The sequence below is a fragment of the Falco punctatus genome, assembly GCF_963210335.1.
Source record: "Falco punctatus genome assembly, chromosome: 13".
Lineage (NCBI taxonomy): Eukaryota > Metazoa > Chordata > Aves > Falconiformes > Falconidae > Falco > Falco punctatus.
The window spans coordinates 28,829,341-28,842,107 of NC_137593.1; the positions used below are offsets into that span (position 1 = coordinate 28,829,341).

Consider the following 12,767-nt stretch of genomic DNA (forward strand, 5'->3'; position numbering starts at 1 on the left):
AATCGCCCCCCTCTCAGGGTCAGCCCATTTTTAGGAAGCCTTTCACTTTGGCACTGAACCCCTCTGCAGGTAGGAGTCAGAGCAGGGCAAGGTGCTTTTCATTTTACAAGGGGCTTCAAATGGAAAATTCCCAAGTTGTGACATTTGAATTCCCCTGCGGGCTGAAACACCACAGGAGAGGCTGTTTTCTTTGTGCTAGACACCCCCTGCCTTGCCCAGCCTAATCTCAGAAAGTCCCTGCTGGATCCAGCCCTGAGTTTTGCACATTTGCCAGTAACTGCTGCTCTCATGCCCATCGCCCTTTGGCTTGCAGCGCCCTGAGTGCCTGTCCACTCCCTCGCGCTCTCTTGGCAATGGCAATGGGGTTGAAAGGCAGTTAATGATCCTTACACATGATCTGGCAAGCTCTTTGCACAGGCAAAGAAACTCAATGACAGTGACCAGACAGCTCGGTAAGTGCCCTGCAGCCTGAAGGAAACATCACGCTGCATCTTTGCCAAGTTCTTGGGATGAACCTGGGAAGAAATGCTGAAATTAGCAGTCACCCTCCTCCCCCTTCCTCTCTAAAACCTCTCCATCCAATTGTATCACTCCTGATTTATCTCCCTGCAGCCAGGACAACTGGGGCAAGGCTCAATTTATGAAGATTTGCCTTCATGATGCTGTCCCTGGCTCAGTGTCCCAACTTTTGCTGCAGGCTACAAGACCAGCTTCAGGTTGACTTTGGTATGTGCACACTAAATGAGAGCCCCTGCACCACATCGGCTAGCCCACTAGACCTAGCAGCATCCCTAGACAGCAGGGACGCCCACCATGTCTGCCTGACACAAGCTACAAGAGTGCTGTAGGAAGCCCAGCAGCGAGGTCCAGCTCCCAGGCTTGCCCTCAAGAACACCAGCCTCCCTGTGTGATCTGGGTGCCCTGCCCAGGTCCTTCCTCCCCTGTCGCCTGCAGCCCCCGCACGGCAGTGCCGCGGGTTTGCCCACAGCACGGTCCTGGCGGAGGTTGGCTGGAGGCTCCCTGGGCTGGCTCTTCTCCATCCTCCCAGCAGTCTCAGGGCAAGGCAGCAACATGCAGCGCGGGTGGGGGTGGCCAGAGTGACTTCAGTGCAGGTGGGAGCCCAGTGTCAGGTGAAGGGTATGGCTCTACAAAGTGACCCAGGGAAGGGGGCTGCTGGCCTTCTACAGTGACCACCTCCACTGTGGCACCTGCCCTACCTGTGACTGGCTGCTGGAGGTCCCTGCAGGCTGAGTGAGAGGCACTCACGGCCGTGCTGGTTATAAAAAATCACCTTTAGCAGTTCCTTCAGCACAGCTTGTTCCTCTTCCTCATCCCTTCATCCCCTGCTTTCCCAGAAGAGCAGCACTCGTGGTGTCCAGAGCATCTCCAAACACACTGCAACTGCGGGGGGACTGACTTGCTCCTACCACAAGCCTTCCTTCCCTTTTAAAAGATCTCCCATTCGTATTTACTCCAGCAAACTGTAACCCTCCAAGGTCTTCCTCCACCGAGACATTAGATGCCACTGAAATCCATCCCCAGCTCCCCATGGGTCTTCCCAATCCTTACATTGCTCAGAGTAGCCTTAGCAATGTCCCCATCCATGGGAAGAAGAGGCACAAGGGCTCACAGGAGGCTGTCCCACACACTCCTTCCATAGCTTTTTACTGATTTGTTAAAAAATGTGGCTTCTAATAGATAACCTCAGAGAGCCTAGAAATTGCAGTGCCACTGAAACACCAAAGACGTATGAGCACATAAATAATGGTGAAAGTATCTGGACATCTTAACTCCACAAATGAAGTAGCTACAATGCTATCCAGAGCAGATGAAGGTATTTTTGCCACATGACAGATGAAGGGGAAAGGCTCAGAAGAAAGTTTGGAAAACATAAAGGATCTGTCCAAGCAACAGAAGAGCAGTTGCTGGAAGAGCCCGATGCTACCTTGCCTTCTGCACATGGTTCCCAGCCTTTTTCACATGGACCACCCACTGCTCCTTTCTCTTCCCTCAAGTCACACCTGCATCCCCAATGCACTCTCTGTATCTGCCAAGGGGATGTCTGTGACATGATGGGTAGTTTTCACTCCACACCTCTTTCCCTTGTCCTCCCAGATGGCATCAGGGCAAATCCAGGGGTGAAGGAAGAGGCTTGGATTGCAATAGGTTTTACTGCTTACCTCTTGTCCCCCAGCCGTTACCAGTAACCTCCTGGATTTCCAGATGTCCAGCCGCTAGTCATCTGGAACGTCACCAGCTACATACAGACCAGCTTCTATACATCCTTTTGATGCTATCAAATTCTACCTTTCTCCGTGATGGATTTCCATTCATCTCCTGGTATGTGTCCATCTCATGGCTGCTCCTTCAGTAGCTCTGCCTCCTGCAGCCATGATCTGCTGTTCCACCCTGCCGCAGAGCAGCGCTGGGGAGAGGAAACTCTTCCAACACACAGCTTGGCTTGGAGGTACCCAATGGCAGAAGCACAGCAGATTGGTGATGTGTCCTCTAAGCCACCTGGGCTTGAAGGTCCAGCCCTCGATCTCCAAAGGACCCAACAGGTCTCCTTTCTGAGGAGTGCATCCCATCAAGGGAAGCCTTGGATAGAAAAAACCAGACTATTCTGGGTGGCCTCCAGCTGCAAAATGCCTTCCTTTTGGAGTCCAGGAAGGAGAAACTTATTGGTGCAACCAAATTCTTCCCCTGAATGTCTATCAGACAGCTACTTTTCCAAATTTTGCGTTAGAGAATGCACACCTCTTCACTCATTGGGTCCTCTCTCTCACATGCACATGCTTCTACAAGTTCTAATTAGATCCATACCGCACTGCCTGGGTGCACGTTTTCGAGCAAAAAGAGGGCTCCTCCCATGCCCAAACGCATGTATCTGGCTGACTAAGCTGAGATTGAACCACGAAGGCCAGTTCCTACCAACAATGGAATTTTTTGTTGTCTGTCGAGGTAAGAGGTCAATGCTCTGGCTCATGCAGGCAGGGGCAGCTTTGCCTAGAAAGGACAGAGCTAAACCAGTGCCTCTCAGACTTTGTCCTTTATCCAGAAAGAAGCATCAAGCCTTCTATAGTGTGTGTACATCTTCACGAAATGAGCTGAATTATTATTACACATCACAAGTTCGTTGTATTGCAACACTACAGATCATGGCTGTTCTGTTTTCAGAAGAGGATGCTGCTAAAAATTAAGTAAATGATGAAGAAATACAAATTAGCACACCCTCTGACCAACCACGGGTCACTGGTGATGCATAAACACATCTGAAGCCCAAGGAAAGAACAGGGCTCGGCCCCACTCTAAGTAAAATTGAGGTTAAAATAATATTGCTTATTTTTAAATCTCCCTAATTACTGCAACCCTATATGTGTACGCTGTGGTTTGTGGCTGAGGTGAGGCTGGACTGGAGCATCGGTTGTGGCCTAAGGAAAGGACGTTTGTTGTAATTGGGCTAGGATAAAGTTAGAACTGGCACGGCTGTGCGGGCTCGGCTTTATCGCAGTGCTGGCTGCTCGTCACGGCAGAGCGTGTCCTGCAGCCAACGCAGCTGAGCGGCGGCTGGAGCCAAGCTCTGGCTGTGCGTCCGTGTGGGGAAACATTAACCAGGGAGAGGGAAAGCTGCAGTCAAGGCACCGTACCGATGCAGGCATCTCACTCACCTCTTCGGAGCAGTTACTTCTGTAGAGGTGCTCCTACCCAGCAGCAGAGGCCTTTGGAGCTAATGCTGTTCCCAGGGGTCACCAGGCTGGAAACTGTGATGAGGACCCAGATCACCTTGAGATATTAAGGAGAAAAAGCACTGAAAAAGAAAGGAAAAGGAAAAAAAGGAATCAATAGAACCTCTAGGAGGGATGGGGTGAGGGCAGAGGGCAATATACACCCACCAGGACTTTGGGTTTGTCCAGAGACTTGGCTTGTTTTCCTCTAGAAATGGGAATTTCTAGTTTGCGGCTGGGAGAAGGCTGGAGTCTGCCCACAACAAGGATGTCGGCGTGGTCAGCCACAAAAGCTGGGCTCAGGTTCTTGTCCTGGCCTGGCCCACAGGTCACGCTGCAGCAGGTGAAGGCAAGAAGAGCAGCCTAATGGGAACCCATTTCCCAGACCATCTCCCCTGCTCCTCTATCGATAGCCCGGGGTGGACGCCAGACCGATGCTGGCCCTCAGCTGGCAGCGGTGTTCATCTCGGGAGACGGGAGAGGATGCTGCTGGGTGGTGAATGGATGTAGAGCAGCCCTGCGGAGAAGGACTTGGGGATGCTGGTGGCTGACAAACTGGACATGAACTTGCACTGTGCAATCGCAGCCCAGAGAGCCAACTGTATCCTGGGCTGCATCCAAAGCAGCGTGGCCAGCGGCCGAGGGAGGGGATTCTGCCCCTCTGCTCCCCTCTGGTGAGACTGCCCAGGGGTGCTTCATCCAGCTCTGGGGTCCCCAGGAAAAGACAGGCATGGACTTGTTACAGCCAGTTCAGAGGGGCACAAAGATCATCAGAGGGCTCAACGCCACTGCTATGGAGACAGGCTGGAAGCGGTGGTGGTGTTCAGCCTGGAGAAGAGAAGGCTCCGGGGACACCTTGCTGTGGCCTTTTGGTATATAAAGGGGGGTTATAGAAAGATGGAGAGAGACTTTTTACCAGGGTCTGTAGTGACAGGACAAGGGGAATGGTTTGCAACTGTAAGAGAGGAGATTTAGATTAATATAAGGAAGAAATTAATTAATTACAACGAGGGCGGCGAGGCGCCGGCACAGGCTGCCCCGAGCAGCTGTGGGTGCCCCATCCCTGGTGGCGCCCAGGGCCAGGCTGGACGGGGCTGGGAGCAGCCTGGGCTGGTGGGGGGAGTCCCTGCCCGTGGCAGGGGCCATGGACTAGATGGTCTTTAAAGGTCCTTTCCAACCCAAACCTTCTGTGACTTAGTTCAGGAGGGGCAGGGACAGATCAGGGGGCTTCTGCAGGGATGGCTTACCTGGCACCTGGGGGAACCCCAGCCTCCTGCCTGATGCCAGGTCTCTCCTGGAAGAGGGGATCGCTCATCCCTTGGTGCCTGGCTCAGCATGGGGCTGGCAGCAGCTGTAAGCTGCACCCTGGCAGTGCCAGCCCTGTGACCCTGTCTGTGGATGATGGTGGACCGGGACCAGCTTGGCATTCCCTGCGGCTCCCAAGGTCTGACAGATACCTGGATAGCTGTGACAGTCTTTCCAGAAACATGCTTTCAACCCCTGTTTGGACCTACGGGTCAAATTTGAGGCTGTGCTCCAACTCCAGAGTCATTGTGGCTAGTTTATTTTTCAGGAAATGCCACAAACCAGTTTCCCCCCTCGTTAGGAGAAATATTTAGTGTCGGGTTTTGACTGTGTTGCAATATGCTGTTTTCTACCTGGAATGAGCTGAACTGGCCACTGGAAAGTGGGAGCTAGTGTTGTTTGAACCAATATTTGCTTCGAAGTATTGCATAATTTCTAAACCGCACACAGCAAACAAAGAGCTCTCTGTTAGTTTTAAGCTGCTCTTCCCAGCTCAGAGCACTAAGCCCAGCTGCAGACTGTAGCCTCTTGTCCGGAGCTGCTTACCGTGCCATGCCATTACAGGTTTGCATTTTTAGGTTGGAAAATAATGTCAGCTTGACAGCCAGGTACCAGCAGTTTGACCCTTTGTGCCTTGTACAGCAGCTCCGCAGGACAATGCCGCTGCCCTGCATCCTCCCTGTCCACATCCCCCCTCCAGCAAATGCCAACTGGTCCAGCATCGATGAGGAAACAGGTTTTCTTGACATCCTCTCTCAAGCAAGCCAGCACTAACTCCCCACCCGCCTTGTTGAAGTCAGCAGTGGTTTCTGCTCTGCCAGCCAACGGTCCACGCAAAACTTACCCTCTCAGATATGTAATTAGTGCTGTTCCTCCTAACGAAGGATTCCAGCTTGCTTAATTAACCCAAAGGTTAACAGGATTACCAGCAACTCTGTGCAATCTTGGGAGCTGTGATATTCCTGAAGGGCTTTTGGAAGAGAAGCCAGAAAATCATTGCTGCTGCAGACAAGCTGCAAATAGAGCAGCTGGGGCCTGATAACATTCGTCCCTGCTTCCCGTGTGTTTTGCAAAGATCTGTGGGAACAAACCAGCAAATACCAATAACTGGGAAAGAAAGAGCAGGAGTGCCAGCTGCCCTCTCTGGCCACTGTGCCCTTGGCTCCTCTCCCAGAGGACCCCCAGGTCCCATGCCAGGACATGCACCAGGTAGTTGTACAACTCCGCTGTCCACAAAATGGTTGTGTCCAGCTCCGTGGGATGTGCCAGACAGTTTCCACGGGGGCATGTGCCCACAACGAGATGCTGGACCACCCCAGAGGATGTGGCTGGGTGAGGGCTTATTTCCAGGAGAGGAGGGGGCTGTGGCTCACATGAGCCCCAGTGCACAGGTCCAGGGACAAGGGAGTAGGGGTGCGAGTGGGGATGTTCTCCTGCAGTCACAGAGCCCAGGTCACCAGAGAGGGGATAGAGTCAAGACAAAACAGTGTCAGAGCTGGTCAAGAAGACCCCACAGTAAGTGGGGAGCAAGAGTGGGAAGCACGAGGTGCACCTGGAGGTGAGCCACAGCCACCCCACCCCACCACCCAAAGGGACACCCAGCTGTGTCTTACACTTTTGGCTGCCAAAGGAGCAGGGGGACATCAAGAAAGCAAGAAAGCTCCTGGCAGATGCAGCCAGCCTTGCTCAGGGAGCTGCCCTGCGTGTGTTGCAGAGGGATGCTGGTGGTTTGGGTGGACTAAGAGTGACTTTGCAGGAGCTGTGGGCACAGAGCTGCTGGTGAGAGCAGGCAGCAGAGGCCAGCAGCCAGGACACAAATGGAGAAAGCAAGGGGAGACACCAAGAAGAGAAGACATGTGGTGAGGCTTTGTGGAGCAGCGCTGTCAGCACGAGCCCTGGGACGAGCAATGCTGGCTGGCTGCTGCAGCAGCTCTTGCTTCTGGATCTGGCCCAAGGAGCAGGGACTGAACCTCTTATCACCTCTGCAGCCCACAGGCAGCCTGGCTGGGCTGCCACGGCCACCCACCACTGAGCCCAGGCATTGTGTTCGGCTGTTGGATAGCCGCTCCAGACAGAAACAAGATTTCAGCATTAAATAGACAGGAAAAGGGTCAGCTCACCAGTGGGTCAACCTGAACTCTACCACTTGCTGTTCAGCTCCTTTCCAGTTAGTTAACTCATGGTAATCATTAATGCCAAGCCTCTGTCCATCTATGGAGCCTCACAATAGCTAATTTTTAAACTGTCACCACCGCTACATGCTGTTACATATGTCCTGGTTGAAGCCACCTTCGTGTTTAAACACTCTTACGGCCATTACATTTCCTCGCTGATTAATAGTGGTTGTTTTGAAACCACCAAAAAAATCTGTTGGCCAGCATTCCCTTCCACTTCGCAATTTTAAAGCAGCATTAAACAGAATTAATGGAAATCAGGCTTCAGAATAACAGCAAGGCTTAGTCTTTATTGGACACCCTTTGAACTCTAGTTAAATTAATTTTCCTTCTGCTCTTGAGATTTTCAAAGACAGATCTGGCAGTTCAGCAGTCATGAGCCATGCAAACATCTCACCCTTTGGAGATCAGTAGCTAAGTACAACATCAGTGACTAAATACTGGACCCTGGACCAGGGAGGGCATCTCTTCCCTGCCACTGTTGGTGACCACCATACCATCGTGAGAGACCTCCCCTGCCCAGGGATCTCCAAGGTCCCCACAAGCAGCCTTGACCTTTCAACCCCTGCCAGTGCTGGTGACCACCATGCCATCGTGAGAGACCTCCCCTGCCCAGGGATCTCCAAGGTCCCCACAAGCAGCCTTGACCTTTCAACCCCTGCCAGTGCTGGTGACCACCATGCCATCAGTGAAAGACCTCCCCTGCCCATGGGATCTCTGAGGACCCAGCCGGCAGGCTTAACCTTTCAGTTCCCCCTCTCCCTCCCAAGCGGCAGAGGAATTTGTTTCCTGGTTGTTCCTCAAGATGTTCTCATCAAGATAAAATCCGAGGGGAATGGCTCCTCCAGTCCTCACTGCTCCACTCCCCGGTCACCCCGGGGCTGGCACAGCCCCGAAGGCACCGCTGGACCCTGGCTCTCAAACCACCTTGTCCTTTCCAGTAATTACTGTTTTGCAACGTGGAAAATAATAAAAGTCTTGGGACTATTAAGATCTCTGGGAGGAGCAGAGAGGGGGGAAGCAAAAAGCCAAGCTGAGCAGATTTCAAACCCCCTCCTGAGGGCTTTTAGACTCCCATGGCATTTTAATCCTCTCAGCATTTCCAGCTGTAGGGATAAAGGAGCAGAAATACTAGGCGGAGGTGTGGGGGCCTCAGGGCACGTGTCTCCGGCTGGGGCTGGTCCCAGCGGGGGAGCTCTGGGGTGGGTGGTCAGCAGGACGCAGCAGCCCTCTCCCAGAGCCCCCGCAGCAGCAGCCGGCGGCCCCTTGCCCACACGCTCTGCTCACGCAGGTGCCCCAGCGGGTGGTAAAGCCCAGCTAAAGCATGACGTGGCCCTAACAGCTCCCTGTTGCAAGAATAAGGAAGGAACCAGAAAAACATCTTGCTTCAGATGCTTTGCTAGAAGTTGCCTAAGGTGGGGGCAGGCGGCAGTGCTCTGTAGGTGTAATGCTCAGCTGTGTTACAGACAAAGTGTGCGGTATGGGGAGAAACGGCTTGGTGCCACCGACCTTCCAATCGCAGTGGAAAAGGAAAACAAACTCCTCTCGGGGCGTCTGGTCACTGGCAGTGACTGAGGCTCTCAGCATGGCTGTATCCGTAGCCCAGCAAGACCCAAGCTGAGATCTGTTGTTCCCCCCTCCACCAGAGGCTTTGCCCTTCGACACGCACCCAGATGAGGACCACCAGCACCCTCCTCCCATCCTCTGCATCTGCCAGTGGTGCCCACCACAGGCAGAAAGCCCTGCCACGCTTCTGCCACGCGACACCTGGATGGACACCACAGCCAGAGTGCACCGAGAGCACGTGCCGAGGGCAGAAAGAGAGAGCAAGCCTTGGAGAAACACCAGCCATCTGTGCAGCGCTGCAAAAGGCATCCCTTACCAAAAGGCATCGCTAGCTCTTACAGCCCCATCCTCCCTCATTTTCAGCCTCACAGAGGGCCTCCAGTGACCAGCCTCCGGGAGCCCGTTCATGCTCAGCCCATCAGTCCCTGCCTGAGCAGCACTGGAGGAGCGCCGGTCCCCAACTCAACCACAGCTCTTACCCTACCTGGCCACGGCCCCGCTGGTCCAGACCCCAGACCCCAGGCAGACTTCTCAGCCTTGGACCTGCCTGGTGGTCCCCAGGCTGTGTCTGACCCTACTACTGTCCCCAGACCCGATTCCAACCCCAGACCTGCTTCATCACCACCAGCTTCCCAGGAGATCTGGACTCTGGCCTGACCCCAGCTGCTATCCCGTTCATCATGCATGGAGACAGTGATGGACAGGTCCCCTGCCCTCCTGGCTGTGCCACCACGCTAGGGTCCCCATCCATTTGGGAACAGTCAGCCCTTGCAGTACCCTGGTGCATAGGAGAGAACGCATAATTATCTCCTGGTTAGACCAGGACACAGCAAACACAGCTCCAACTCTCTTGTAGAGCTTTGATCCCACACTTCAGTCTATTTACATCCCGCTTTATCCTGAGCAATTATTTTTGGTAGGCAGCAGTAAAGTTTTTCCCCTTGAACCAAACGTCTCTACTGAGTGCTGGCTCTCGAAGGAGTCCCACAGCCCCGAGATGACATCAACTCCGTCTTCTACAAACATGCCATGAAGAAATAACATGAACAAACATCAGGAAAGGCTTTATGAAGATCCTATTACAAACAAGTTATTTGTTTCTCTCACACATTCCCCTTGAGGTGGGAAATCCCCGTGAAAAGACCAGGCTGGCCTTTAGTCAAGGACATCAGACTTGTGTAATGATGATGGGCTGAGGGAAGCTGAAACTACCAGCCCATGTCTCCTTTCTTGTCTGCCATGAGGGATGCTAGCACAGGTTTTAAGAGCACAGCAGCAAACAGCTTCTCAAGGAGAAGCCAAAAGAGCAATTAGCTTTTTACTCATTAGCATATTTTTATTAGTAACACTTGCAGGCTCTGTTTGTGACAGAGGACTTAATAAATTGGAGAAGCCAAAAGAAGGGACGTTCTCGCTCTGCCTTACCCCTCTAAAAGTTAAATCTAGGCTGCCTCTGTTATCCCAGGGCGTAGACATCTTCAGAGGCCAAGCCACCCCACTCTAGCAGAGGTAGCACAAAGTGTCTCATGGACAGTGGTAGAGGACACAGATGTGGCTCAGACAGGGCACCCACTCGCCCAGTGGCTAGGGGAGGTTATTCCCACCTTCAGCAATCAAAGCTGAATTAAAGGATTAACCGATTGCAAGACAAGCTGTCCTGATTTTAAGGAGAGACATAGGCAGTTCAGGGTTAAATCTACGGTACTCAGAAATGCTGAAGTACAGGTTGCTCATTTATCCAGCAGCCACGGTGAAATTTCTTCTGGTCACAGGTGACCGCTTAAAAATAAAAGAGGTGGGGGAGGGAAACGCAGAGGATGTGCCACAGCCGGACTCTCGTGGCAGGGACATTCCCCCCGGCCGGGACACCTTGATGGAGATCTCAGAACTGGGCCAGCTCCTGTCCCAGCCCATGCACGGCTAGCACGTAGGGTCTTGGCTTGAGGGGACGACCCAGAGGGCAGTATCCTAACCCAAACCTGGGGCATAATCATCTCCTGAAGGTTTTCAGCAGGGTGTTGAGTCTACTCAACTCACTTTTCTGCATCTGCAATCTTCAGCAGCAGGGTGCTGAGCCAAGAAGCAAACTTCAGCATCTTGGGCACAAGACACAGCCCTCGTCTCCAGGAACAGCAGCTCTGTCTCCTTGTATGGCTTGACCTGGGACTGCACATTGAGCTCTAACACATGGCAAGATGGGTTCCCAGTTTGAGGAAGGATCCCACTTTTCTTTTTTTTTTTCTTTTTTTTTCTTTAACTCAGCCCTTACCCAGTTCACAGTTGTCAAACTCTCATTTCATGTGTCTCTTTTTCAGAGACTTACATCTGTAAGATCATGGGCTGTAAGATTAGCTAAGGTTAAGGAGCAATGTAAAGATGGAGAAAGGCCTTATTCGCTATCTGCTGGTGTTGGTCTGTTCAAAGGAAAATAATGCTCCCAGGCTGGCTGGGGAACATCTGGAAAGAGACACATCCTGCAACAACGATGCCCCAAAGGTCTCTGAACACCCATATCCATTCCCTGGGGCACGGGAGCTGTTGCAGAGGGGCATCATGCCAGCTCCTCCCTGGAGCTACCACACATGGGAGCACGCAGATCACCTCCAGAGCTGGTCTTCAGACTCTCCAAGGCTGGTGGAAACTGCTGCAGCTGCACAGACACCAGCAGAGCTCTTCCATTCCTTGGGTTCTGACCTCATGTCTGTAATTTGTCCTAGGCCACTTTACGCCATATGTATGTGTATGGCTTCTCCCTTTGCTCCTTTTGATGCCAAACAGCCTGAAGTGCCTCTTTCCTGGGGCTCAGTTCCTCATCTCTTACCTTCTTCCCAACCTGGACTTGCATTCTCCTTATTCAGAAATTGCTTCTTTGAAGAGAGGTCAGCAGACATGAAGAGGGGATGGCTCCTCCTGGGAGGTGGCGTCCCACTAGACTGTTTGCGGCGCTTTCCATTCCATTCTTCCCTGCTTCCCAGCTGGTTGAACTGCTGAGCCTCACGGGGCGAGCGTCTCCCCTTGGTTCCCTTCAACACAGATCTTCTCTCCAACAGGGGAAAGATGTCTAGAGCCCACTCTGCTGCACGACCAGTACCAACAGTGGTAATAAGTACCCTGTGCCTGCCTGCTTCTCGCTGTGACCAACACTGCATGGCACCTGCATTTCCCTCAGCCTTGTTTTGCAGAGAATTACTTGTTTTCCTAAATATCAGCTCTCACCTCCTTACGGCATCCAGGGAGAGGCACCAAAGCATGCGTTGACCCTGCCCAGCTTTGTGTCTGGTGGGACAGGAGCCCCTCCAAGGTGTCCTGCCAGCTGCCCTGGGTCAGCGTATTGCAGAAGATATAGAGGATAAACATGACGAAGAAACATAAAGCAGCAAAGATAGAAATAAACGGCCCAGAGCAAGGTCATTCCCTTGGCCCGTGGCAGAGAAAGGGATCCAAAGCCAAGGCAGCAGCGGAGGTGAGGGGGGCACAAGCTGTAATACGTGATCGCCAGAACAAAGTTCAACCAGACTGTAGCCTGATGAATCCCCTCTGTGCAAACAGCGGCTGCTTGCTCAGCAAACACCCCTACCCCACCCCAGCCTCTGCCAGGGCTTTTGGAGGAGGGGATGTTTTAACATCTGCAGAGAACTGGTATTTGGAGCGGTTTAGGCAGCTTTTGCGTGGCGGGGGGGTGTGCCTTCGCATGCACCCACAGTGTACCCCATCCCCCTCACTGAGCCACCATCATCTTCAGAGGTGCAACCGGGAGTACCCTTGCTCTGCTGGATCCAGGAGAGTCCACCAACGGGATGTGGTAGAACACCCATGTCCAAACCCATGGCACGCAAGGAGATCCATCCCCACCTTCCTCAGCTTTCTGCAGGGCTGCATTTGCGCAGCAGTTGTGCACTTGCTCCCTCTGGAACAAACACACCCTCAGACCCTGTGGGAAGGGAGCGAGCCCTCCAGGCCCAGGGGCAAGATGAGAAAGGACACCAGAGACATCAGG

At 52.9% G+C, this 12,767-nt stretch overlaps 1 protein-coding gene across 1 annotated transcript in view; it reads left to right on the plus strand.

Annotated features, from left to right (window-relative positions):
- Window positions 1–45: 45 nt before the first annotated feature.
- Window positions 46–12,767, plus strand: part of LOC308072319 (uncharacterized protein) — a 31,289-nt gene continuing 18,567 nt past the window's right edge. Inside the window, exon 1 of the mRNA XM_080408979.1 lies at window positions 46–12,767. This exon is cut by the window's right edge and continues 15,603 nt beyond it. The gene's annotated coding sequence lies outside the window, so the exon portion shown is untranslated.